Source organism: Mustela nigripes, chromosome 3 (assembly GCF_022355385.1).
Source record: "Mustela nigripes isolate SB6536 chromosome 3, MUSNIG.SB6536, whole genome shotgun sequence".
In the NCBI taxonomy this organism is placed as follows: domain Eukaryota; kingdom Metazoa; phylum Chordata; class Mammalia; order Carnivora; family Mustelidae; genus Mustela; species Mustela nigripes.
In genome coordinates this window covers 82,035,633-82,060,109 of record NC_081559.1, presented here as the reverse complement: position 1 = coordinate 82,060,109, position 24,477 = coordinate 82,035,633, and the positions used below count along the sequence as shown (strand labels likewise).

The 24,477-nt window shown below is 35.3% G+C and overlaps 1 protein-coding gene across 7 annotated transcripts in view; it reads right to left on the bottom strand.

Annotated features, from left to right (window-relative positions):
- The window catches only part of ORC4 (origin recognition complex subunit 4), an 85,576-nt gene that overhangs the window by 51,677 nt on the left and 9,422 nt on the right, over positions 1-24,477 (bottom strand). The window contains exon 2 of one of the 7 annotated variants that reach the window (XM_059394338.1): positions 916-989. The exons of the other annotated variants lie outside the window; for them this stretch is intronic. The gene's annotated coding sequence lies outside the window, so the exon portion shown is untranslated. The remainder of the gene's footprint in view (positions 1-915; positions 990-24,477) is intronic. 7 annotated transcript variants of the gene reach the window in all.

The following is a 24,477-nucleotide window of genomic DNA, read 5'->3' as shown; positions in this document are numbered from 1 at the left end:
CCCCATGTCCTCCATGTTACTTGTTATGCTCCACAAATAAGTGAAACTATATGATAATTGACTCTCTCTGCTTGACTTATTTCGCTCAGCATAATCCCTTCCAGTCCCGTCCATGTTGCTACAAAAGTTGGGTATTCATCCTTTCTGATGGAGGCATAATACTCCATAGTGTATATGGACCACATCTTCCTTATCCATTCGTCCGTTGAAGGACATCTTGGTTCTTTCCACAGTTTGGCGACCATGGCCATTGCTGCTATAGGAGTCTATTTCCTCTTACTGTTGAAGTCCCTCTTCCTCCTGAGACATAACTTTCATGGGATTTAAAAGGCCAATGCCCCTTTTCCCTCCCTTCATTTACTCTTCATTTTTTTCCTTTTCTTTTCTTTTTTCTTTTTTTGAGATAATGTGCTTTTGGGCGTGCAGGGGTAGGGGCGGGGAGGTCGGGGGGTGAAGATGTCAGAGGGAGAAAAAATCTTATGAAGGTTCCACACAGAGCGCTGAACCCAGTGCTGAATCCTACATGGGGCTTGATCTCACAGCCCTGAGATCATTACCTGAGCCTAAGAGTCTGCGAATTAACCGACTGAGCCACCTAGGTGCCATTACTCTTCCTCTTTTTGGGAGCCAGAGATTACAGATTAGAATATTCAAAAGAAACTGCATAAAATGAGAATTAAAAAGTCATGATGCACGCCCAGGGGAAGGTACAGGTTCACATACACCTGAGAGACTTTAATTTTATACCTCAGGCTGATCTTTGGCATAGAAACAGACAACAACAATTTAAAAAGTAAAATAATAAACAAAAACAAAAAAGCAACAAACCCTGCAGAATGGGAAAATGTGACTTCCAGAGCTACTAAATTATTAGTATCAAATGACAGTTTTTAAGTAGAAAATATCAAGACATACACAAAAAAGTATGTCCCAATCCTCATGTTGTTCAAGGACCAATACTTCTATTTCAAGGGAAGAGTCTGCAAGAACTGTAAGAAGAAAAAAAATTAATGAAGCCCATAATAGTAATATTAACAGAAACTGTAAACCAAAGAAACGAAAAGAAAGCATTTACAAGAGAAAACAGGTGAGAATATGTCTCATTTACTTGAAGTTGTCCAAGTAGGTCAAAGGTACAACAAAGAATTTTTCCTGCCCTACATACAGATGAACAAGCTCCAAACTAGTTGGTGCAAAATAATCCTCTCAGGTAAAACAAGCATTTCAAGGCATTTACTTAATATATTTACCTAAAAAATTAGAATTACATTAAACTTAGATAATATTTAACATATAAATTGACATTAGTATCTTCATGTGATCTCTCTATTAGCAAGTCAAGTCATGTCACTAATAGCAACCTGAGAGCCCTAAGGTAAAGAGTGGGAGGTAAGTAAACAAAAGGAATTACAAGTGGCACCATCACATGTTTATTCATATTCAGCTTATTACTATATAACACAGGCTTATGGGCCCAGTTGGGTGGAATTAATGAATTTAGCTACCTTGAACTTAAAGGCATTATGACGTTTTAAAAGAAAGTGAAACGATTCAGACATTCCAAAAAATTGTGGATTCTTCCTGGAGTGAAAAGTGGCTGTCTGTCCAAAGCATATTGCTTTAGCAAAGAAAGAAAGAAAGAAGAAAGAACAAAAATTCTCTATGAAGAATTTTAAAATAAAGGTAGGGAAGAAACTAATTTTTGAAAGAAACTTGTGCTAGGGAGAGCATTTTGAAAACATTTTTATCTCTAATTTTGTGTTGAAAATGATGTGTTACCTATAAAAAATTCTCATGTGTAGGCACTTAAAACTTACAAAGAGGACTTTATAACATATATTCCTATAAAAAACATAAATAGGCTTTATTATGTCCATTTGTTAAAAATATAAAAACTTTCCAATCAGTTTGGAAAATCAATAATTTACATGAGAAAAGATGAAATTTACTAATAGAATTCCTACAAAATTTGTGTAAACTGGTGGATGAGATTGAAAATGAAGAACATACAAATTATCACTATTTTTTCAAAAGCCCTCTTTTGGACAAAACCCTAAAGTTCCAGCACAGAGGAGTATGACTTCATGATAAGAACTTTTGGTAAAATAAAAAAAGATCTCCCTCTGATAACTAAAGAAAAGAATATATAGGGGAAGATGAACCATGAGAGGCTATGAACTCTGGGAAACAAACTAAGGGTTTTAGGGGGGGAGGGGGATGGAGGGATGATAGGTTAGCCCAGAGACTGCTATTAAGGAGGGCGCGTGTTGCATGGAGTACTGGGTGATACATGCAAACAATAAATCATGGAACACTACATCAAAAACTAATGATGTACTGTACGGTGACTAATATAACATAGTAATAATTAAAAATATATACTATATATTATATGCCTTTGTTTAAAGTAGGTAAAAGCAAAAATACAAATTCTACTACTGTTTACTTAATGTCTAACTCAGAATGGCTGACATTTTTCGAAAAACAGTAAGAATGGACAAAACATTAGAACTTTGCCTCTCTTCAGTTACAAAAATGATGATAAGTGGATAAACAGTCAAAATGTAAAACGAAAGATATTTTAGGACAAATCTAAATCTAAACCACCACGTGGGTGGTTTCCACGTTTTGTTATTATTCTTTGAAATGAAACTGAGGTAAAAATATATTTAAGCTGTTTTTCAGTCAGCTAGAATTACTTTCCACATTTATCTCTCATCAGCTGGAGTGTCTGTAGCAAGAGAAAGATTAAAATGGAATTAAAAGGCTGAAGGTGGGACAAATAAGGGACAAAATAGGTGTAAATTCTGGGTTTATAGCAAACATATTCTTAGTACTTCCTAAAAAGATTAGGTGGGAATGTTGTCTATAAAATTATGTGGCTTTAGTTAAGTCAAGTTGGGGCTGAGTATCTGGTGAGATGCTTCCTTGAGCTCCCCAGAGCTGAACAGTAATCCCAAGTAATTGCTTTTTTTTACATGAGTGCTAGATAAACTTGTCCACAGCGGAGTAACTAGTAACTCCCAACAACTGTATAAAATCTTTTTTTTCTCTCTGTTTGTTCCCAGTGAATATAAAAGGGACACAATTTACTTAGAAACTCACTCAGATCCAATGAATCCAAAGTTTAAGCATCTTTAGTCCAATTATATAATGACACGCTATTTTCTTCATTGTTATTTTATAATATCTAATAGTTTCTTACATCTTAGTTTTCAATACTACATAGCAATTTGGAAGCACACATATACATGGAGTCATACCCACACACATATGCTTGTATATATACACATATGTACATACATATATGTGCATGGATATATACAAATACACATCTCTTAGTAAATGTATTTACTTGTAAAGTACCTATTAGAATCCCAGCATTAATGAATATGCCCACAGAGTTGTTTTTAGTTAACAGTAGTGGATCAATGTCAACAAAATAAACAATATCAATAGAAAAATCGTTAATGACTCGATTTAGGTAAAAAAAAAAAAAAAGGCACTTATTTATAAGTTACTGTAAGATTTCTAACTATCCACCATGAAATATCCCATGATGTAGTCCATAAGTATCAATTTTGTATTAGTGTAAAACAATAAAAAAGATTGAGAGAACTTCTTTAAAATACACATTAAAATATATTCATTTCTCAACACACATTTGCAAATAATCTAGAAATCCTTTTATCTTTTGAAATGTTTTGTTATCTTTTCACTCGCACTGATTTATCTCATAACTACATCTTAAATGTTGTACTAGCCAACAGTACTCTGTTGTCTCTGAGCACATGGAATTTGACTAGAAATATGCTGAACAGGAAGAAGAATGAAGGCTGTGATTCAAAGCTAATGTGTTTACTTGGGTGGACAAACAATATAAAGGCAACAAAGATGTGAATCAATGAAAACAGCATTTTTTTTTTTTTTTTTTTTTTTTTGGGTGGAGGAAGGTATCATACATAGGACCCAAGATTTAAGGCCTGGGCACTAAAGTCAGTGAGTAAGAAGAGAGCACATATATATATATTTTTTTTTTTGAAAAGTATATGAGTGTACTTTATACTCATAAAGTTACTCCAGGGCATATGTTTATTTAAGAATAATAATGAATAGACTCCTTCCCACTATTTAGTTTTTTCCTCTGGACATGCTCACAGTTGAATTCATATAAATATAAATATTATATGCTATAACCCCAATGTATCAATTAGCGAACATTCATTAGACTACTTTTAGAAGGAAAAAAACTGAAAATACTGCCTTAGAAAGAAACTGTTTGAGAATTTTTAGAAATTATCCCATGTAAACCTGAAATCTCGTAATTTACCCTAAAAACTTTAAGAACAGTTTGTTGTTTCTAATGAGACTCTTCAACTTATGCAGAAAACACTGGAAGACCAAATCATTATAATCTGAGTACTAGGGCTGAGATTATATTCTCCCATTGTGTCTAATAATACTAATGCATAAATACCCCTACCTCTCCACCAACATGCTTAGATAACTTTGCCGTGACAGTTGAAAAATCTGTTTGAACATTTATACTGTAATAAGATCTCTACAAATAGTTGGATTTTTTTAAAAGGAAGAGATTGCCAAAAACATATATATAACATATACATATTTATATATTTTGTTTTTGTTTTAAAAAGACAACTTTGAATTTTTTCTTATACAGTATTATACAATACATAGGAAAACTTAATCTTTTTGAGACTCCAAACCAGAATTTTTAGTAACTTACATTATTCCTTGTACTGCAAAATAGCTATTCATCAAGTGTCTTTATTAAAGTTACACTCACTTATTTTTAGATCATCAAACTTAACTCCTTCATTTTCACATATGAAAACACTGAGACACAAATTTAGACACAGATCCAGTTACAGTCAGATTCAAGTTAAGTACTCAGGTGCAATACACCTACCCTTCTCTGCAAAACACCCCCATCCAACCAAGGTTAACTTATGATCAATTGTGAACAGACAGGTTCAAATATACTCTTACCTATACTGATGCCATTCTTTATACAGCTCTTATGTAAAAACCATTCTCTTTATACAGCTCTTATGTAAACACCATGCTCTGTTCTGAAAAAATTGCTATTCTCTAACAACTAAAGTAAGGAAAACAACAATAAAACCACCCTCACTGAAACAAAACTCCCCAAAATAAACAAAAGCACCAGTCCTATTAATTGGCTACAGGGAGAACTAACTCATTCTTCTACCTGAAAAAAGTTCAAATATATTTGACCAATTAATTTTCTAATTCTTATAAGAAAGTTGACTGAGCATGTCAGTTTACCTTGACTTCCTTCAAAAATGTCACCAATGTTACAGAAAAAAATAAAAAGAACAAATCTATGCCATCAAGAAAACTAAAAAGATGAGATTACCAAAATGTTGAAAAACTGTAAGATATAAAGCACACTGGCTACACAAAGGACATTATAACCCACTAATTCTAAAAGACTTCTATAACACCCAAGCTTTCTCAGAACTCAAGAATAACCATAAGATCTAAAGTAGTAGGACAACAATCATAAAAGAGATGAGGAAAATGAATGATAAAGAATTTTACCAATCTCTAATTTGGGATATTCAGCAGCAGTTCCATTTATCCCAACTGAAGGCCACAACTACAGTTCTTTATATAAAGTGGCAGCTTCTTCTGAAGATACTTGGAATAGGCACTGAGACCTGAGAAGGGAAATGGTACCCCAGATAACTTTCTGGCACTAATAAAAAGGGGTCTCATACTCAAAATGCAAGGTTTTCCTTATACCCTGAAAGAAAACTTGGTAATCCCACTTTATTTTAAATAGCTTCCAAAATGGCTCTCAGTGGTTCTTACCTTCTAGTATTCGTATCTTTAAGTAATACTCTACCACGTTATAGAGCTGGCCAGTGTAAACAGAGGACATTGTAAAAGCAATGGAGTGTGACTTCTGAAGAGAGAGGCCTTGATTGCACTTAGACCTCCTGTTCTGAGGGAAGCAACTTACCACGTAATGAGGATAGTCAGGCAACTTTATGAAGAGGTTCATGTGGTAAGGAACTGAGGCCTCTTACCAAGAGCCAGTAGTAACATGCCAACCACATAAGCAAACTAGTTTAGATGCAGATTCTTCAGCTCCTGTAAAGTTTTCAGGTGACTGCAACCCAACTAATGCCTTGCCTGTAACCTTATGAGAGCTGAAGAACCACAAACATTCAAGCTGCTCCTGAATTCATGATCCACAGAAACCCTGTGAGAAAATAAATGCTTGTTGTTTTAAACCACCACTGGTTGCAACTGTTCTGGAATAATTTTCTACATAGCAAGAGATAACGAATACATCCTGCTTTAGAAGGTATATATTAAAAATAAACACTATCAGTACTGATAATCCAATTATTAATATTGAGAATTGATCATAAATACTGTTAATTTTCTCTAAAGAAAAAAAAAATCACCAAATCTAGAGAATGGGACCAAGAAAAATGTAGATGAAAACTTGGGATATTTATGAGTGAATCAACAATTATATTATTCTTGAGCCCTGGTTCCTGGCACCTATTACTCCTGAAACACTTGTAATTTCCTCAGTGTTAAGAGCACCAGAAGCATTTTTTGTTCAAATATTTGATCTCTCTGATTCTGGTTTCTACACAGGGCTACTGAAACCCTTGTAATTTCCTGGTTGGTAGGAGTGTATTTTGGTCTAAAGAGGAAACTCGTGGATAGGTTCTGGATAAGCGCTGGTTATTGAAAGAGTAAACCAAGATTAGAAGCTTGGACTTTTCAGCCCCAATCTAATTCTCTTGAGAAGGGAGAAGAACTGGACATGGAGTTGATGACAGATCATACCTGTGTTCAAAGCTTCCACAAAAGTCCCAAAAGTACAAATTTCAAAGAATTTCTGGGTTGGTGAACACATGGAATAGCATGCTCAGAGAAGACATTTAATTCTATACCCCTTCCAACATTCTTTGCTCTATGCATCTCTCCCATCTGGCTGTTCCTGAGTTATACCCTTTTTATAACAAACCGATAATCTAGTAAGTAAAAGGATTCTCTGCATTTTGTGAGCCACTCTAAAGGAGGGGATCATTGGAACCTCTGATCTACATCAGGTTGGTAAGAAGAAAAGATGACAACCTTGACCTGTGACTGGCACCTGAAGTGGTTAGGGCAGGGGATAGTTTTGTAGGACTAAACCCTTAACCTACAGAATTGATGCTATCTCCAGATAAACAATGTCAGAATTCATCTGAATGGTAGGACATCTAGCTAGTGTCTGAGAACTGCATGGTGGTGGTGGTGTGGGGAACACTCCCTCCAACACTCTTGCTGGAATTTGGTACAGACCTACATGGTATAAACCAACTTAGAAATTTATTATTAAAGAAACTAAATATGAAATTTGCAACATGTAACTTACAAAGCTAAAAACAGAATTAAAATGAAATCATGTACAATAAAAACTAAAAGCAGAAAAATTACAAAATGATTACTAATAAGACAACCAATAAGAAAAATAAGGCAAAAAACATTAAAAAAAGTGATCATATAAGAAATGGGAAGTGTGCTAATATGCCAAAAAATAACCACAGCACCAAAGAGGTCTGAAATTTAATTTTTAAGAAAACACTCAAAAAAGAAGTTGAAAAGGATTTAAACAATTCCAATATCTAGAAAAAAATATAAGCCTTTGGACGTTTTTCTATGTACCTGATACAACCTTTGTTAATAAAACTAGACGAAGGGCAAAAAAAAAAAAAAACCAAACCCCAAAATCATTATAGATGTATGGCTCACAAAGAACTCATAAACGGAATCAAGGATTCTGGATCAAGTATTCACTAGATAATATCCTAATAAATAAAGAATATTACAGAAAGCTGAAAATCTGGTTCTTTAATTTATAATAGAATAGTATGAAAAACCCATTATAAACAGTGTTACAAATAAAACCATGAACAATATGTCTGTTATTACTACTAATAATGTTATTCTAGAGAAATCAAGTAACAATAAAAAAAATCCTACTAAAACAATTTCATGTAGTTCCTATATATTAAAGGAGTTTAAACTCTATTTCTCTTTAAAACAGAAAGAGTTAAACTGCAAAGTTCCTTTAATCTGCAATGTTAAAATTTAGTATCCCACTTTAACCACTGAAAATGTGTTTACATGTAATTTGTTAAACTGTATACGCTTATTAATGAAAATATACATCTTTCTTAATCAGAGATTATTGTTTTGTCAGGAATCTGTAACAAGCTCTTATTTCAGTAATTGACTGTAGGATCCTGTAACTGTATTAATATAGTGAGTAACTGAATTAATATAGTGAACTGGGGTGCCTAGGTGGCCCAGTCGTTAAGCATCTGCCTTCCGCTCAGGTCATGATCCCAGGGTTCTGGGATCAAGCCCCACATCAGGCTTCCTGCTCCAAGGAAACCCTGCATCTTCCTCTCCCACTCCTGTTTCTGTTCCCTCTCTCACTGGTGTGTCTATATCAATTAAATAAAAAAATTCGTTAAAAAAAATAGTGAACTAAAGAGTTCCATTATTTAACATCCCACTACCTTATTAACTATTATAAATGGGAAAATTATTAAGTGATATTCTGAAGTTAATACAAAATCACTTATGTAATGATAAAAGGAAAAATCCAGAGTTTCAGAAGGAGAATTTCAGCTTCCGGATGTGTTTTTTCCGTTTTCTCCTCTTCAAGCTAGGGCAGGGGAGGGGAACCCCACAATAACTGATGTGGAAATATCAATCAAGAAAGTACTGCAAAATAAATAATGAAAGGGGGAGAGGAGTCAAGATGGCAGAGAAGTAGCAGGCTGAGACGACATCAGGTACCAGGAGATCAGCTAGATAGCTTATCTAACCATTGCGAACACCTACAAATCCAACGGGAAATCGAAGAGAAGAAGAACAACAATTCTAGCAACAGAAAATCGATCGCTTTCTGAAAGGTAGGACCGGGGAAAAGGTGAATCCAAAGCAACGGGAAGATAGACCGCGGGGGAGGGGCCGACTCCTGGCAAGTGGAGGAGCAACCAAGTGCAAAATCAGGACTTTTAAAAGTCAGCTCCACTGAGGGACAGCACTCCAGAGGGGGTGGAGGGGGAGTAGGGGGTGAGAAGCCCATGCAGGGTCAGTGTAACTCCAGATCCCACGGGGTCACAGAAGGAACGGGGTGTCTGAGTGCCGCAAGGCTTGCAGGTATTAGAGCGGGGAAGCTGAGTGAGCTCTAAGCTCAGGGTTACCTTGAACCAGGCACAGACTGGGTGAGCTCGGAGCGCAGCCGGAAGCCAGCGAGACAGAGTGGCTGAGCACTTTTCTCCTAGTGCGCTGTTGGAGGCCAAGGAGAGGGAAGCGACTGAGTGCTTTTCCCCAAGCGCAATAGATTGAGCGCTTTTCTACAAGCGTGACCAGAGGCCAGGGAGATGGGAGCAATTCGGCACGTTTCTCTGAGGGCACACTGAGGAGCGGTACCCCGAGCTCTCGGCTCCTCCGGGCCAGAACTGTGAGGCCACCATTTTTATTCCAGTCCTCTGGAACTCTACGGAAAGTATTCAGGGAACAAAAGCTCCCGAAAGCAAACCAAGGGTATGACTTAGCATGGCCCCTGATAAGGGCTAGCCAATTCCGCCTCCAGCAAAGACACTTGAGAATCACTACAACAGGCCTCTCCCCCAGAAGATCAACAAGAAATCCAGCCAAGACCAACTTCACTCACCAAGGAGAACAGCGGAATTCCAGGGTAGGAGAAAGCAAATCTTAACTGAACAAAATGACAAGGCAGAAAAAATCACCAAAACAAAAAAAAAAAAAAAAAAAAAAGAACAAGAGGCAGGACTGAAGGCAGGGGACCTAATCAATACAGACATTGGTAATATGACAGATCTAGAGTTCAGAATGACAATTCTCAAGGTTATAGCCAGGCTCGAAAAAGGTATGGAAGATATTAGGGAAACCCTCTCCGGAGAGATAAAAGCCCTTTCTGGAGGAATAAAAGAACTAAAATCTAACCAAGTTGAAATCAAAAAAGCTATTAATGAGGTGCAATCAAAAATGGAAGCTCTTACTGCTAGGATAAATGAGGCAGAAGAAAGAATTAGTGACATAGAAGACCAAATGACTGAGAATAAAGAAGCTGAGCAAAAAAGAGAGACAAACAAATACTGGACCATGAGGAGAGAATTCAAGAGATAAGTGACACCATAAGATGACACAACATTAGAATAATTGGGATTCCAGAAGAAGATGAAAGAGAGAAGGGAGCAGAAGGTATATTGGAGAGAATTATTTAGAGAATTTCCCAAATATGGCAAAGGGAACAAGCATCGAAATCCAGGAGATGCAAAGAACGTCCCTTAAAATCAATAAAAATAGGTCCACACCCCATCACCTGATAGTAAAATTTACAAGTATTAGCGACAAAGACAAAATCCTGAAAGCAGTCTGGGAAAAGAACTCTGTAACATACAAAGGTAAAAACATTAGATTGGCAGCAGACTTATCCACAGAGACCTGGCAGGCCAGAAAGAACTGGCATGATATATTCAGAGCACTAAACGAGAAAAACATGCACCGAAGAGTTACTATATCCAGCTAGGCTATCATTGAAAATAGAAGGAGAGATAAAAATTTTCCAGGACAAACAAAAATTGAAAGAATTTGCAAACACCAAACCAGCCCTACAGGAAATACTGAAAGGGGTCCTCTAAGCAAAGAGAGACCCTAAAAGTAGTAGATCAGAAAGAAACAGAGACAATATACAGTAACAGTCACGTTACAGGCAATACAATGACACTAAATTCATATCTCTCAATAGTTACCCTGAATGTTAATGGGCTAAAGACGCCAATCAAATGATACAGAATATCAGAATGGTTTAAAAAACAAAACCCATCAATATGCTGCCTACAAGAAACTCATTTTAGACCTGAAGACACCTCCAGACTTAAAGTGAGGGGGTGGAAAACAATGTACCATGCTAATGGACATCAGAAGAAAACTGGGGTGGCAATCCTTATATCAGATAAATTAGATTTTAGGCCAAAGACTATAATAAGAGATGAAGAAGGACACTGTATCATACTAAAGAGTCTGTCCAACAAGAAGACCTAACAATTTTAAATATCTATGCCCCTAACATGGGAGCAGCCAACTATATAAACCAATTAATAACAAAATCAAAGAAATACATCAACAATAATACAATAATAGCAGGGGACTTTAACACTCCCCTCACTGAAATGGACAGATCATCTAAGCAAAAGGTAATAAGGTAATAAGGTAATAATAAGGTAATCAGGTAATAAGCAGGAAATAAAGGTCTTAAATGACACAGTGGACCAGATGGACATCACAGATATATTCAGAACATTCGATCTCAAGATAACAGAATACACATTCTTCTCTAGAACACATGGATCATTCTCCACATCCTGGGTCATAAATCAGGTCTCAATTGGTATCAAAAGATTGGGATCATTCCCTGCATATTTTCAGACCACAATGCTCTGAAGCTAGAACTCAATCACAAGAGGAAATTTGGAAAGAACCCAAATACATGGAGACTAAATAGCATCCTTCTAAAAAATGAATGGGTCAACCAGGAAATTAAAGAAGAATTGAAAAAATTCATGGAAACAAATGATAATGAAAATACAATGGTTCAAAATCTGTGGGACACAACAAAGACAGTCCTGAGAGGAAAATATGTAGCGGTACAAGCCTTTCTCAAGAAACAAGAAAGGTCTCAAATACACAACCTAACCCTACACCCAAAGAAGCTGGAGAAAGAAAAAGAAAGAAAGCCTAAACCCAGCAGAAGAGAAAACATAAACATCAGAGCAGAAATCAATGAAACAGAAACCAAAACAACATTAGAACAAATCAATGAAACTAGGAGCTGGTTCTTTGGAAGAATTAATGATATTGACAAACCCCTGGCCAGACTTATCAAAAAGAAGAGAAAGGACTCAAATAAATAAAATCATGAATGAAAGAGGAGTGATCGCAACCAACAGCAAAGAAATTATAAGAACATACTATGAGCAACTCTACGCCAACAAATTCGACAATCTGGAAGAATCTCTCTCTAGAGACATAAAAACTACCACAACTGAACCAGGAAGAAATAGAAAACCTGAACAGACCCATAACCAGTAAGGAGATTGAAACAGTCATCAAAAATCTCCAAACAAACAAAAGTCCAGGGCCAGACGGCTTCCCAGGAATTCTACCAAACATTTAAAAAAGAACTAATTCCTATTCTCCTGAAACTGTTCCAAAAAATAGAAATGTAAGGAAAACTTCCAAACTCATTTTATGAGACCAGCATCACCTTGATCCCCAAACCAGACAAGGATCCGATCCCATCAAAAAAGAGAATTACAGACAATATCCTTGATGAACACAGATACAAAAATTCTCACCAAAATACTGGCCAACAGGATCCAACAGTACATTAAAAGGATCATTCTCCACAACCAAGTGGGATTTATTCCTGGGCTGCAAGGTTGGTTCGACATCCACAAAGCAATCAATGTGATACAATACATTAATAAAAAAAAAAAAAGAACAAGAAACATATGATACTCTCAATAGATGCTGAAAAAGCATTTGACAAAGTGAAGCATCCCTTCCTGATTAAAACTCTTCAAAGTGTAGTGTATTATCAAAGCCATCTATGAAAAATCCACCACAAATATCATTCTCAATGGAGATAAAATGAAAGCTTTTCCACTAAGGTCAAGAACACGGCAGGGATGTCCATTATCACCACTGCTATTCAACATAGTACTAGAGGTCCTAGCCTCAGCAATCAGACAACAAAAGGAAATTAAAGGCATCCAAATCGGCAAAGAAGAAGTCAAATTATCACTCTTCGCAGATGATACGATACTATTATGTGGAAACAAAAGGCTCCACTCCAAAACTGCCCAAACTTGTACAGAAATTCAGCAAAGTGTCAGGATATAAAGTCAATGCACAGAAATCAGTCGCATTTCTTTACACTAATAACAAGACAGAAGAAAGAGAAATTAAGGAGTCAATCCCATTTACAATTGCACCCCAAACCATAAGATACCTAGGAATAAACCTAACCAAAGAGGCACAGAATCTATACTCAGAAAACTATAAAGTACTCATGAAAGAAATTGAGGAAGACACAAAGAAATGGAAAAATCTTCCATGCTCATGGACTGGAAGAACAAATATTGTGAGAATGTCTATGTTACCTAAAGCAATCTACACATTTAATGCAATCCCTATCTTTTTTTTTTTTTTAAAGATTTTATTTATTTATTTGACAGAGAGAGATCAGAAGTAGGCATAGAGGCAGGCAGAGAGAGAGAGGAAGAAGCAGGCTCCCTGCTGAGCAGAGAGCCCCATGCGGGACGCGATCCCAGGACCCTGAGATCATGACCCGAGCCGAAGGCAGCGGCTTAACCCACTGAGCCACTCCCAACCATTTTTTTCAAAGAAATAGAACAAATAATCCTAAAATTTATATGGAACCAGAAAAGACCTCAAATAGCCAAAGGAATATTAAAAAAGAAAGTCAAAGTTGGTGGCATCACAATTTCAGACTCCAAGCTCCATTACAAAGCTGTCAACATCAAGACAGTACGGTAATGGCACAAAAACAGACACATAGATCAATGGAGCAGAATAAAGAGCCCAGAAATAGACTCTCAACTCTATGGTCAACTAATCTTCTACAAAGCAGGAAAGAATGTCCAGTGGAAAAAAGACAGCCTCTTCAATAAATGGTGTTGGCAAAACTGGACAGCGACATGTAGAAAAATGAAATCGGACCATTTCCTTACACCACACATGAAAATAGACTCAAAATGGATGAAGGACCTCAATGTGAGAAAGGAATCCATCAAAATCCTTGAGGAGAAAATAGGCAGCAACCTCTTCGACCTCAGCCGCAGCAACATCTTCCTAGGAACATCGCCAAAGGCAACAGAAGCAAGGACAAAATGAACTATTGGGATTTCATCCAGATCAAAAGCTTTTGCACAGCAAAGTTAACAGTCAACAAAACCAAAAGACAACTGACAGAATGGGAGAAGATATTTGCAAACGACATATCAGATAAAGGGCTAGTATCCAAAATCTATAGAGCTTAGCAAACTCAACACCCAAAGAACAAATAATCCAATCAAGAAATGGGCAGAGGACATGAATAGACATTTCTCCAAAGAAGACATCCCGATGGCCGACAGACATACCAAAAAATGCTCCATATCACTTGGCATCAGGGAAATACAAATCAAAACCAATGAGATACCAGCTCACACCAGTCAGAATGGGTAAAATTAACAAGTCAAGAAATGACAGATGCTGGTGAGGATGCAGAAAGAGGGGAACTCTCCCACACTATTGGTGGGAATGCAAGCTGGTGCAACCACTCCGATAAACAGTGTGGAGGTTCCTCAAAAAACTGAAAATAGAGCTACCCCATGACCCAGCAATTGTACTACTGGGTATATATCCTAAACTTACAAACGTGGTGCTCTAAAGGGGCACGTGCACCCGAATGTTTATAGCAGCAATGTCCACAATAGCCAAGCTATGGAAAGAACCTAGATTTCCATTAACAGATGAATGGATAAAGAAGATGTGGTATATATATACAATGGAATACTATGCAGCCATCAAAAGAAATGAAATCTTGCCATTTGCGATGACGTGGATGGAACTAGAGGGTATTCATGCTTAGCGAAATAAGTCAATCAAAGAAAGACAACTATCGTATGATCTCCCTGATATGAGGAAGTGGAGATGTAATGTGGGGGGCTTGGGGGGTAGGAAAAGAAAAAAATGAAACAAGATGGGATCAGGAGGGAGACAAACCATAAAAGACTCAATCTCAAAAAACAAGACTGAGGGCTGCTGCGGGCAGGGGGACAGGAGAGCGTGGAGGGGATATGAACATTGGGGAGGGTATGTGCTATGATGAGTGCTGTGAAATGTGTAAACCTGGGGATTCACAGACCTGTACCCCTGGGGATTAAAGTACATTATATGTTTATTAAAAAATTTAAAAATTAAAAAAAAAAAGGAACAATCCAAAAAGAAGATATAATAGCTGTAAATATTTGTGCACCCAACATGGGAAGATCTAAATACATAAAGGAATTAATAACACACATGAAAAAGAAATTAATAGGACTAGGACTAGATGCACTTAACAGATATATACAGAACATTCCAATCAAAACCAGCAGAATATACATTATTTTCAAGTGCACAGAGACTTTTCTTCCAGCACAGATCATATGTTAGGCTACAAAACAAGTCTCAATTCAAAAATTAAAATCATATCATGCATCTTTTCCAACCACAATAATATAAAAAAGAAATCAATCAGAAGAAAAAATCTTGAGAACACAAATACATGGAGGCAAAATAACATGCTTCTGGGTATATGTAATATAGTAATATATTTCTGGGTACAATATATTTCTATATTTATTTTTTTATTATGTAATTATTTCCAAGTATATTAATAATTATAATATAAATATTACATAATAATTATAACATAATAATTACTATAATCATAATTATATAATAATGTAATTATAACTATAATTGCATAATATATATTATGTAATCATATATAATATAATATAATAATAATATATTATTGTTATTATTATATATAATAATAATATTACATAATATAATAACATGGGTAAACCAAGAAATCAAAGAGAAAAAAATACATGGAGACAAATGAAACTGAAAACACAACATCTATACCTTAGGGATGCAGCAAAAACTATTTAAAGAGTGAAGTTTATAGCAATACAGCCTTATCTCACGAACCAAGAAAAATCTTGAACAATCTAATCTTACACCTAAAGGAGCTAAAGAATGAACAAAGCCCAAAGTCAGTACAAGAAGGCCAGATCAAGGAAACCAGGATGTGTTCTCTGAAAAGATCAACAGTATCAACAAATCTTTAGCCAAACTCATCAAAAAAATGAGAGGACTCAAAATCAGAAATGAAGGAGAAATAACAACTGACATCACAGATGTCCAAAGAATTATGACATTGGGAAAAATCATATGCCAACAAATTGGACTACTTAAAAGAAATGGATAAATTCTTAGAAACATACAATCTACCAAAACTGAATCAGGAAGAAAGACAATCCGAACAGATCGATTACTGGCAATGAAATTGAATTAGTAACCGATAAACTCCCAACAAACCAAAGTCCAAGACCAGGGATGCCAGGATGGCTCTGTCAGTTGGGCACCCAACTCTTGGTTTTGGCTCAGGTCATGACATGGAGCCCTGTGTTGGACTCCCTATTCAGGACACAGTTTGCTTAGGATTCTTTCCCTCCCTCTTCCTCTGCCCCTCCTCCTGGTCGCATGCATGTGTTCTCTCTCTAAAGTAAATAAATAAATTCTTTAAAAAAAAAAAGTCCAAGAGACCACTTCAGAGGTGAATCCTATCAAACACTTAAAAAAGAGTTAATATTTTTCTCAAACTATTTCAAAAAATAGAAGAGAGTAACCAAATAAAGATATCACAAAAAAAGAAAACTACAAACTGATATCTCTGATGAACACAGGAACAAAAAGCCTCAACAAAATAATAGCAAAAAGAAATACAACAATACATTTAAAAAAAATCACCATGACCAGGTGGGATTTATTTCAGGGATGCAAGGGTGGTTCAGTATTTGCAAGTCAATCAATATAATATTTCACATTAACAAGAGAAAGAAATAAACCATATGATCATCTCAATAGATGCAGAAAGAGCACTTAACAAAGTACCACCTCCAGTCATAACAAAAACTCAACTGATGAAACAAATCTCAATATAATAAAGGTCATATATGAAAAACCCATACCTAACATACTCAATGGGGAAAACCCGAGAGCCCTCCCTTTAAGGTCAGGAACAAGACAAAAATGTCCATTCTCACCAATCTTATTCAACATAGTACTGGAAGTCCTAGTCACAGTACTCAGATGAGGAAAATAAAGAAAAGGTATCCAAATTGGTAAAGAAGAAGTAAAATTTTCACTATTTACATATGAAATATTATATATAGAAAACCCTAAAGACTCCACCAAACTACTAGAACTGATAAATGAATCCAGTCAAGTCTGAAAATACAAAATCAACATTTAAAAATGTGTTGCATTTCTATACCCAACAATGAAGTAGTAGAAAGAGAAATTAGGAGAACAATCCTATTTACAATTAACCAGGATTAATAAGATACCTGGGAATAAAGTTAAGATTAAGTGTGTTATGCTGAAACCATAATACACTGATAAAAGAAATTGAAGACAACACAAATTAAAAGATAGTCCATGCTCACAGACTGGAAGAACTAATATTGTTAAAGTGTGCATACTAACCCAAAATATTCTACAGACTGAATGAAAATCCCTATCAAAATACCAACAGCACTGTTCAGAAAACTAGAACAAATAATACTAAAATTTGTATGGAATCACAAAAAATCCTGAATAGTCATATCAATCTTGAGAAAGAACAAAGCTGAAGACATTACAATCCCAGATTTCAAGGTATACTACAAAGCTGTAGTAATCCATAGAGTATAGTACTGGCACAAACACAGATAAAAGATCAACAGAGAATAGAAAGTCTAAACCCACACTTTTAGAGTGAATTAATATATGACGGGAAGTAAGAATACAGAATAAGAAAAAGACAATCTCTTCAACAAATGGTTCTGGGAAAACAGGACAGCTACATGCAAAAGAATGAAACTGGACCACTTTTTTACAACAGGTACAAAAGTAAGATCAAAATGGATTAAAGATCTAAATGGGAGACATGAAACCATAAACTTCCTAGGAGGAAACACAGGCAGTAATTTCTTTAACATTGGCCGTAGAAACATTTTTCTAGATAGGTCTCCTCTGGAAAGGGAAACAAAAGCAAAATTGAACTAGTGGAACTAAACCAAAATAAAAAGCTTCTGCACAGCAAATAAATAAATAAATGAATGGGAGAAGATATTTACAAATGATATATCTAATAAAAGATTTATATACATACACACACACACACACAAAATATATAAAGAACATACACAACTCAAACCAAAAAAACATAACCCAATTAAAAAGTAGGCAGAGGACCTGAGTAGTCATTTTTCCAAAGACATACAAATGGTCATAAACATATGAGAAGATGCTCAGTACCACTAATCATCAGGGAAATGCAAATTAAAACCACAATAACCTCTCACTTTACACCTGTCAAATGGCTTAAATCTGAAATATAAGACAACAAGTACTGGAAAACATGTGGAGAAAAAAGACCCTCATGCACTGCTGGTGAGAATGCAAATAGGTGTAGCTACTGTGGAAACAGTATGGAAGTTCTTCAAATATTAAAAATACAATTACCAAATAACTTAGTAATTGCACCAAATATTAAAAATACAATTACCAAATGACTTAGGTAATAACTCAAAAAATATAAAAAATCTAATTTAAAAAAGATATATATACTCCTATATTTATTGCAGCATTATTTACAACAGCTAAGATATGGAAGCAAGCCAACTGTCCATCCACAGATGAATGGATAAAGATGATGTGGTGGACATATATATTGGAATATAATATACTTAATATAACGGAACATCACTCAGCCATGAAGAAAAAGTGAGATCTTGTCATCTGCAACAATGTGAATGAACCTGTAAGATATAACACTAAGTGAGTAAGTCAACCAGAAAAACAAATACCATAAGACCTCACTCATAGGTGGAATTTAGGAAACAAAACAAAGAAAAAAAAAAGAGACAAAAAATCAAACTCTTAAGTACAGAGAACAAACTGTTGGTTGCCAGAGAGTAGGTGGGTTGGGAGATGGTTATAATAGGTAAAGGAGATAAAGCTTACACTTATTTTGATGGGCAATAAGGTACAGTATTGAATCATGTTATATACCTTAAATTAGTAACTGTATGTTAACTATACTTGAACAATAACAAAAAAACCTTAGGAAGTGAACAAAGTAAATTTCATCTTTAAAATGTAGTTCTTGGGGTGCCTGGGTGGCGCAGTTCGTTAAGCCACTGCCTTCGACTTAGGTCATGATCCCAGAGTCCCAGAATCGAGTACCGCATTGGGCTCCCTGCTCAGCAGAGCCTACTTCTCCCTCTGACCTTCTCCCCTCTCATAGTTCTCTCCTACTTCCATTCTCTTTCAAATAAATAAAATCTTAAAAAAGTGAATAAAAAATAAAATGCAGTTCTTTCTCATTAAAACTAAATTTTAAAAGATTAAATGATATAATTTTTGGCATATATATTAAAATGTCTGCTCTTGAGTTAAGACAATAGTCTGTATTGGTGAGGGTGTGGATAATGCAAGCAACACAGAATGGAAGTACAAACACATACTCAGTGGGTTAAGCCTCTGCCTTCGGCTCAGGTCATGGTCTCGGGGTCCTGGGATCAAGCCCCATATAGGGCTCTGTACTCAGCGGGGAGCCTGCTTCCCTCCCTTCTCTCTCTCTCTCTCTGCCTGCCTCTCTGCCTACTTGTGTTCTCTGTCAAATGAAATCTTAAAAAAGAAACAGTAACAGACATACACAAATACCTAGCTATAAAAATGTTTAATATATCTGATTATAAAAAGGAAATTTAAATATCCAGGGGTAGGAAGTTGACTACGGTATGATACACACATAATGAAAGACAATTACTCTTCAACTATAATCTTGACTGATTTGGTTTTAAAATAAACAAACATAAGCACCCCCACAATTGTTTGTTCAAAAAAGACCAATGCTTTCTGTCCAACATTTAAGGAGCTTGAAGGTTGACACTCCTGTCCTCACAGCAAAAGAAAACCTGAATAAACTGAAAAAACAACTCTAAGATCTGTAAGAATGAGGTCATAGGGCACAACTGTTTCTTCCAATATTAAATATACACAGGCATACAGAATCACAGCTTACTGGAGCAGAAGCCCAGGAACAGATACTGCACTGGAAGCAATTCCAAAGTATGAAAACTTAAAACGCAATGGACAAATTGCTGGAGACTCAATGTTGATTAAGTTTAACAGTTAAAAACTCCAGAAGGGCCCAGTCTTAGGGAAGACTCCAAATTTTTCTGAGTTTTACCTCCAGGAACCCTATTAGATTTGCAGAGAGGATTAGAAAAATATTTCCTCCTGTTTTAACAGGGATAAGAGAAAAAAAACAGGCATACTGAAATACATCTAGAACATTCTATCCCTAAAAGGCTTGCCCACAAAGCAAGCTATTTCACCAGACCCTAATTGACCTGGGGAAGAGAAATACCCAAGTCAAGCCTCTTCTTGCCTACCTGACTCACCTAAAGGGGATAACCTGTGTGTATTTATGCAGGGGGGGGGGCTGAGAAGTACCTGTAAAGGTCATAGCCCAAGGGCAAAGACTCTCACACAGAACAAAATCTGAAATCTAATTATAGGAATATATAATGCTTCCCCTCCCCTAACATCTTACTACCATATTAAAAGGGCTCCCGTATCGAAAGCAGGGATTTACAAGTGACAGAAGAATGCTCAGAGCCTATTTATGAAATCTCTGGGAATTCCAAAGAAAATGATGTAGACAAAAGCAAAAACACAAGAGCAAATTTCAGTTTCTAACACCTATGGGTACAGCAAACAATAAACACAGCCTACCTTTAAGCTGAATAAATACAAAAACCTCAACACTAAAGACTTATTTACCTCAGTTCTTTATATACAGTACAATTCTGCTTAACATAATATTACAAGGCATACTAAAAGAAAAAAAAGATACAGCTTAAAGAGACAGAATTTTGAAATTCTGTGACAAAAATTTTGATGTAGCGAAGATTTTTGAAATTAACAGACAGGGAGTATAGAACAACTGTGACTAGTATGTTAAGGGCTCTAATGGAAAAAGCAGGTAACCTGCAATTACAGATGGGCATTTTAAGCAAAGATGGAAACTTCTAAGAAAGAATCAAAAATCATAAACATTAAAAGAGAAATAAAGTATGCTGCTATACTGTATGCTTAACAATATACACATGATTATAGCAAAAATATCATAAGGAACTGGAGTACGAAATTACAAATACCCTGTTACATGATACTTGCACTAACCATTAAATGATGTATTGTTTTTTGAAAATGGGTTTGGATTGCTCACATATGTACATATAAATTGTACCAAGACCACTGAGAGAAATTTTTTTAAAAGTATAATATATCCTGAGAGAGACAGGGAAAAGCCCTGAATAATGTAAAATGCTCAAAATAAGAGAAGGCAGGAAGAGTGGAGGACAAAAAAAAAAAAAAAAAAAAGAAAGAAACAAAGAACAAGGCAACAAAGGGAAAACAGCAATAAATCTGGTAGCTATTAATCCAACTATATCAGTATGGACTTTAAATATCAGTTGTTAAAGTAAATACAACAAATGAAAAAGAGACTGTCAGAATGGGTATAAAAACAAGACCCAATAATATGTGGTCTCCAAGAGACCTACTTTAAATATAATGAAACAGATGAAAGTACAGAAGAAGGAGGCAGACATATTAGGAATAAAGGGTAAAGGATAAAAGTTAATTCTCCAATAAGATATAATAATCCTTGTGTACATGCCTAACAGAGGGTCAAAATACACATAGTAAAAAAGTGATAGAAATGTAAGAAGAAACTAATGAATTACTCTTACATTTGGAGACCTCAATAATATTGGTAACTGATAGAAAATCAGGAAAGACATACCTGAATTGAACATGACCATCAATCAGATGAATTTAATTGATATTTATAAAATATTGCATTCAGCAAGAACAAAATACACATTCCTCTCAAACTCATATGCACGTTCACCAATGAAGACCACATTCTGAACCATATAATACACCTCACATTTGAAAGAACAGAAATTATATAAAGTATGCTCTAACATTATGATGAAATTATACTAAAAACAAATAATAGAGACCAATAAAATATCATAAGAAATTAAACAAGACATTTCTAAAAAACACATGGGCCAAGGAATAAAAAATCAAGAAAAATAAAAATTGGGAAGGAAATGAAAATGCACACAGAACTCAACCAAATAAATATAAGAGATACAGCAAAAGCAGTACTTAGAGGAAAACTTACAGCACTAAATACACATTATCAGAACAGGAAAAAAAAAAAAGACCTAAAATATGAATAATCTAAGTTTCTACCTCAGGAAACTAAAATAAGAAAAGCAAATTCAAACCAAACTATGCAAAAGAAATAATACAGATTAGATCAGAAATCAATTAGGAAAATTAACAAAATAACTGGCTCAGTTTAAATTTAAAATTATTAACATCTTGCCAGGCAAAGAACAAAAGATCTTAAAAATTAAGACAAATGATTAGTATCAGAAATGAGAGCAAGACCATCAGTACTGACCCTATAAACCTTAAGATGATGATAAGAGAAAATTATGAACTATGCCCACAAATTTGTTACCTCGATGAAATGGATCCAATTCTTTGAAAGACACAACCTAATAGAATATATACAAGAAAAAATAAGTAATTGAATAGATTTATATGTATTAAAGAAGGTGAATCAATAAATAACCTTCCAAAACAGAACTCAACATGCCAAGAAAGGTCCACTGGTAAACTCTACCAAACATTTAAGGAAGAAATACCAATTCTTTATAAATGATATCAAATCTCTTCCAGGAAATAAAGGTGAAGGAACACATTCTAACTCATTGTATGAGGTAAGCATTATTCCCTAATAAGAAAACCAGACAACAACATTACAATAAAGGAAAACTATATTCCATTATCTTCCATAAATACAGATGCAAGAATTCTCAACAAATTAACAAATTCAATCACACGATGTATAAAAATAGTTATACACTCAAAAAATAAGTGGGATTTATTCCAGGTATGCAAGGCTCATTCATCATTCCTAAAGCAAACGATGTAATCCACAACATCCACAGGATAAAAAAATATTTTATCAAGAGATGCAGAAAAAACATTTCACAAAATCCAACACCCATTGGAAAATACACTAGGAATTGGGGAACCTGGATGGTTCAGTCAGTTAAGTGCCCAACTCTTGATTTCAGCTCAGGTCATGATCTCAGCGCTATAAGATTGAGCCCAGCATCCAGAGGCAAAGCCTGCTAAAGATTCTCTCTCACCCTCTTCCTCTGCCCTTCACCGCAGCACACTTACATACTCTGTCTCTTTCTCTCAAAAAACAAACAAATAAACAAACGAAAACTAAATCAAACGGAAGCCAAAAAAAGAATGATTAGGAATAGAAGGAAACTTTTTCAATGGGGAAAAAAAAATCTAAAAAATGAATAAATACAAAAATAAATCTAGCTAACACTTTTCATATTGAGAAACTGCCTGCTTTCCCACTCGGATCAAGAACAAGGATCACCACTGGTGCAAAATGTTACTTGAACCCATAGCTAATGCAGTAAGACAAGAAAAGGAAATAAAAAGTATACAGACAGAGAAAAAAAAACAAAAAACACTGTTCGCAGATGACAGATCATGTATGTAGAAAATCCAAAAAAATGTATACACACAAACTACTGAAGCAAAGTTCAAGATACAAAGTTAATATACCAGTCTCGACTGCTTTCCTTTTTTTTTTTTTTAAGATTTTATTTATTTATTTGACAGGCAGAGATCACAAGGAGGCAGAGAGGCAGGCAGAGAGAAAGGAAGGGAAGCAGGCCCCCTGCTGAGCAGAGAGCCCGATGTGGGACTCGATCCCAGGACCCTGGAATCATGACCTGAGCTGAAGGCAGCGGCTTAACCCACTGAGCCACTCAGGCGTCCCTCGACTGCTTTTCTATACACTAATAATGAACTGGAATTTGAAATTAAAAACACAGTACCATTTATATTAGTACCAAAAAAGAAAAATCCCACAATATAGATATAAATCTAACAACATACAGGTTCTACATAAGGAAAACTATAAAACTGATTTAAAAAAAACAAAGAGGACCTAAATAAATGCACAGATACTCCATTTAGATACATAAGAAGACTCAGTATTGTTATTATGTCAGTTCTTCCAATCTTGATCTACAGAGGCAATGAAATCCCAATCAAAATTCTCAAGTTATTCTGTGGATAAATAAACTGATGTTAAAGTTTACATGGAAGGGATAAAGGCACTGAAAAGCCAACACAATACTGCACTAGAACAAAGGCTGAGATTGGAAACTACCCCAATACAAGACTTACTATAAAGCTAGGCTAATATATACAACTGACCTTTGAACAAGAGTTTGAACTACTTGGGTCCATTTACACACGCTTTTTAAAATATACAAATACAGTACAGTACTGAAAGTGTCTTTTTCTTCCCTATGATTTTTTTAATAACACCTTCTTCTCTCTAGATTAAGAATACAGCATATA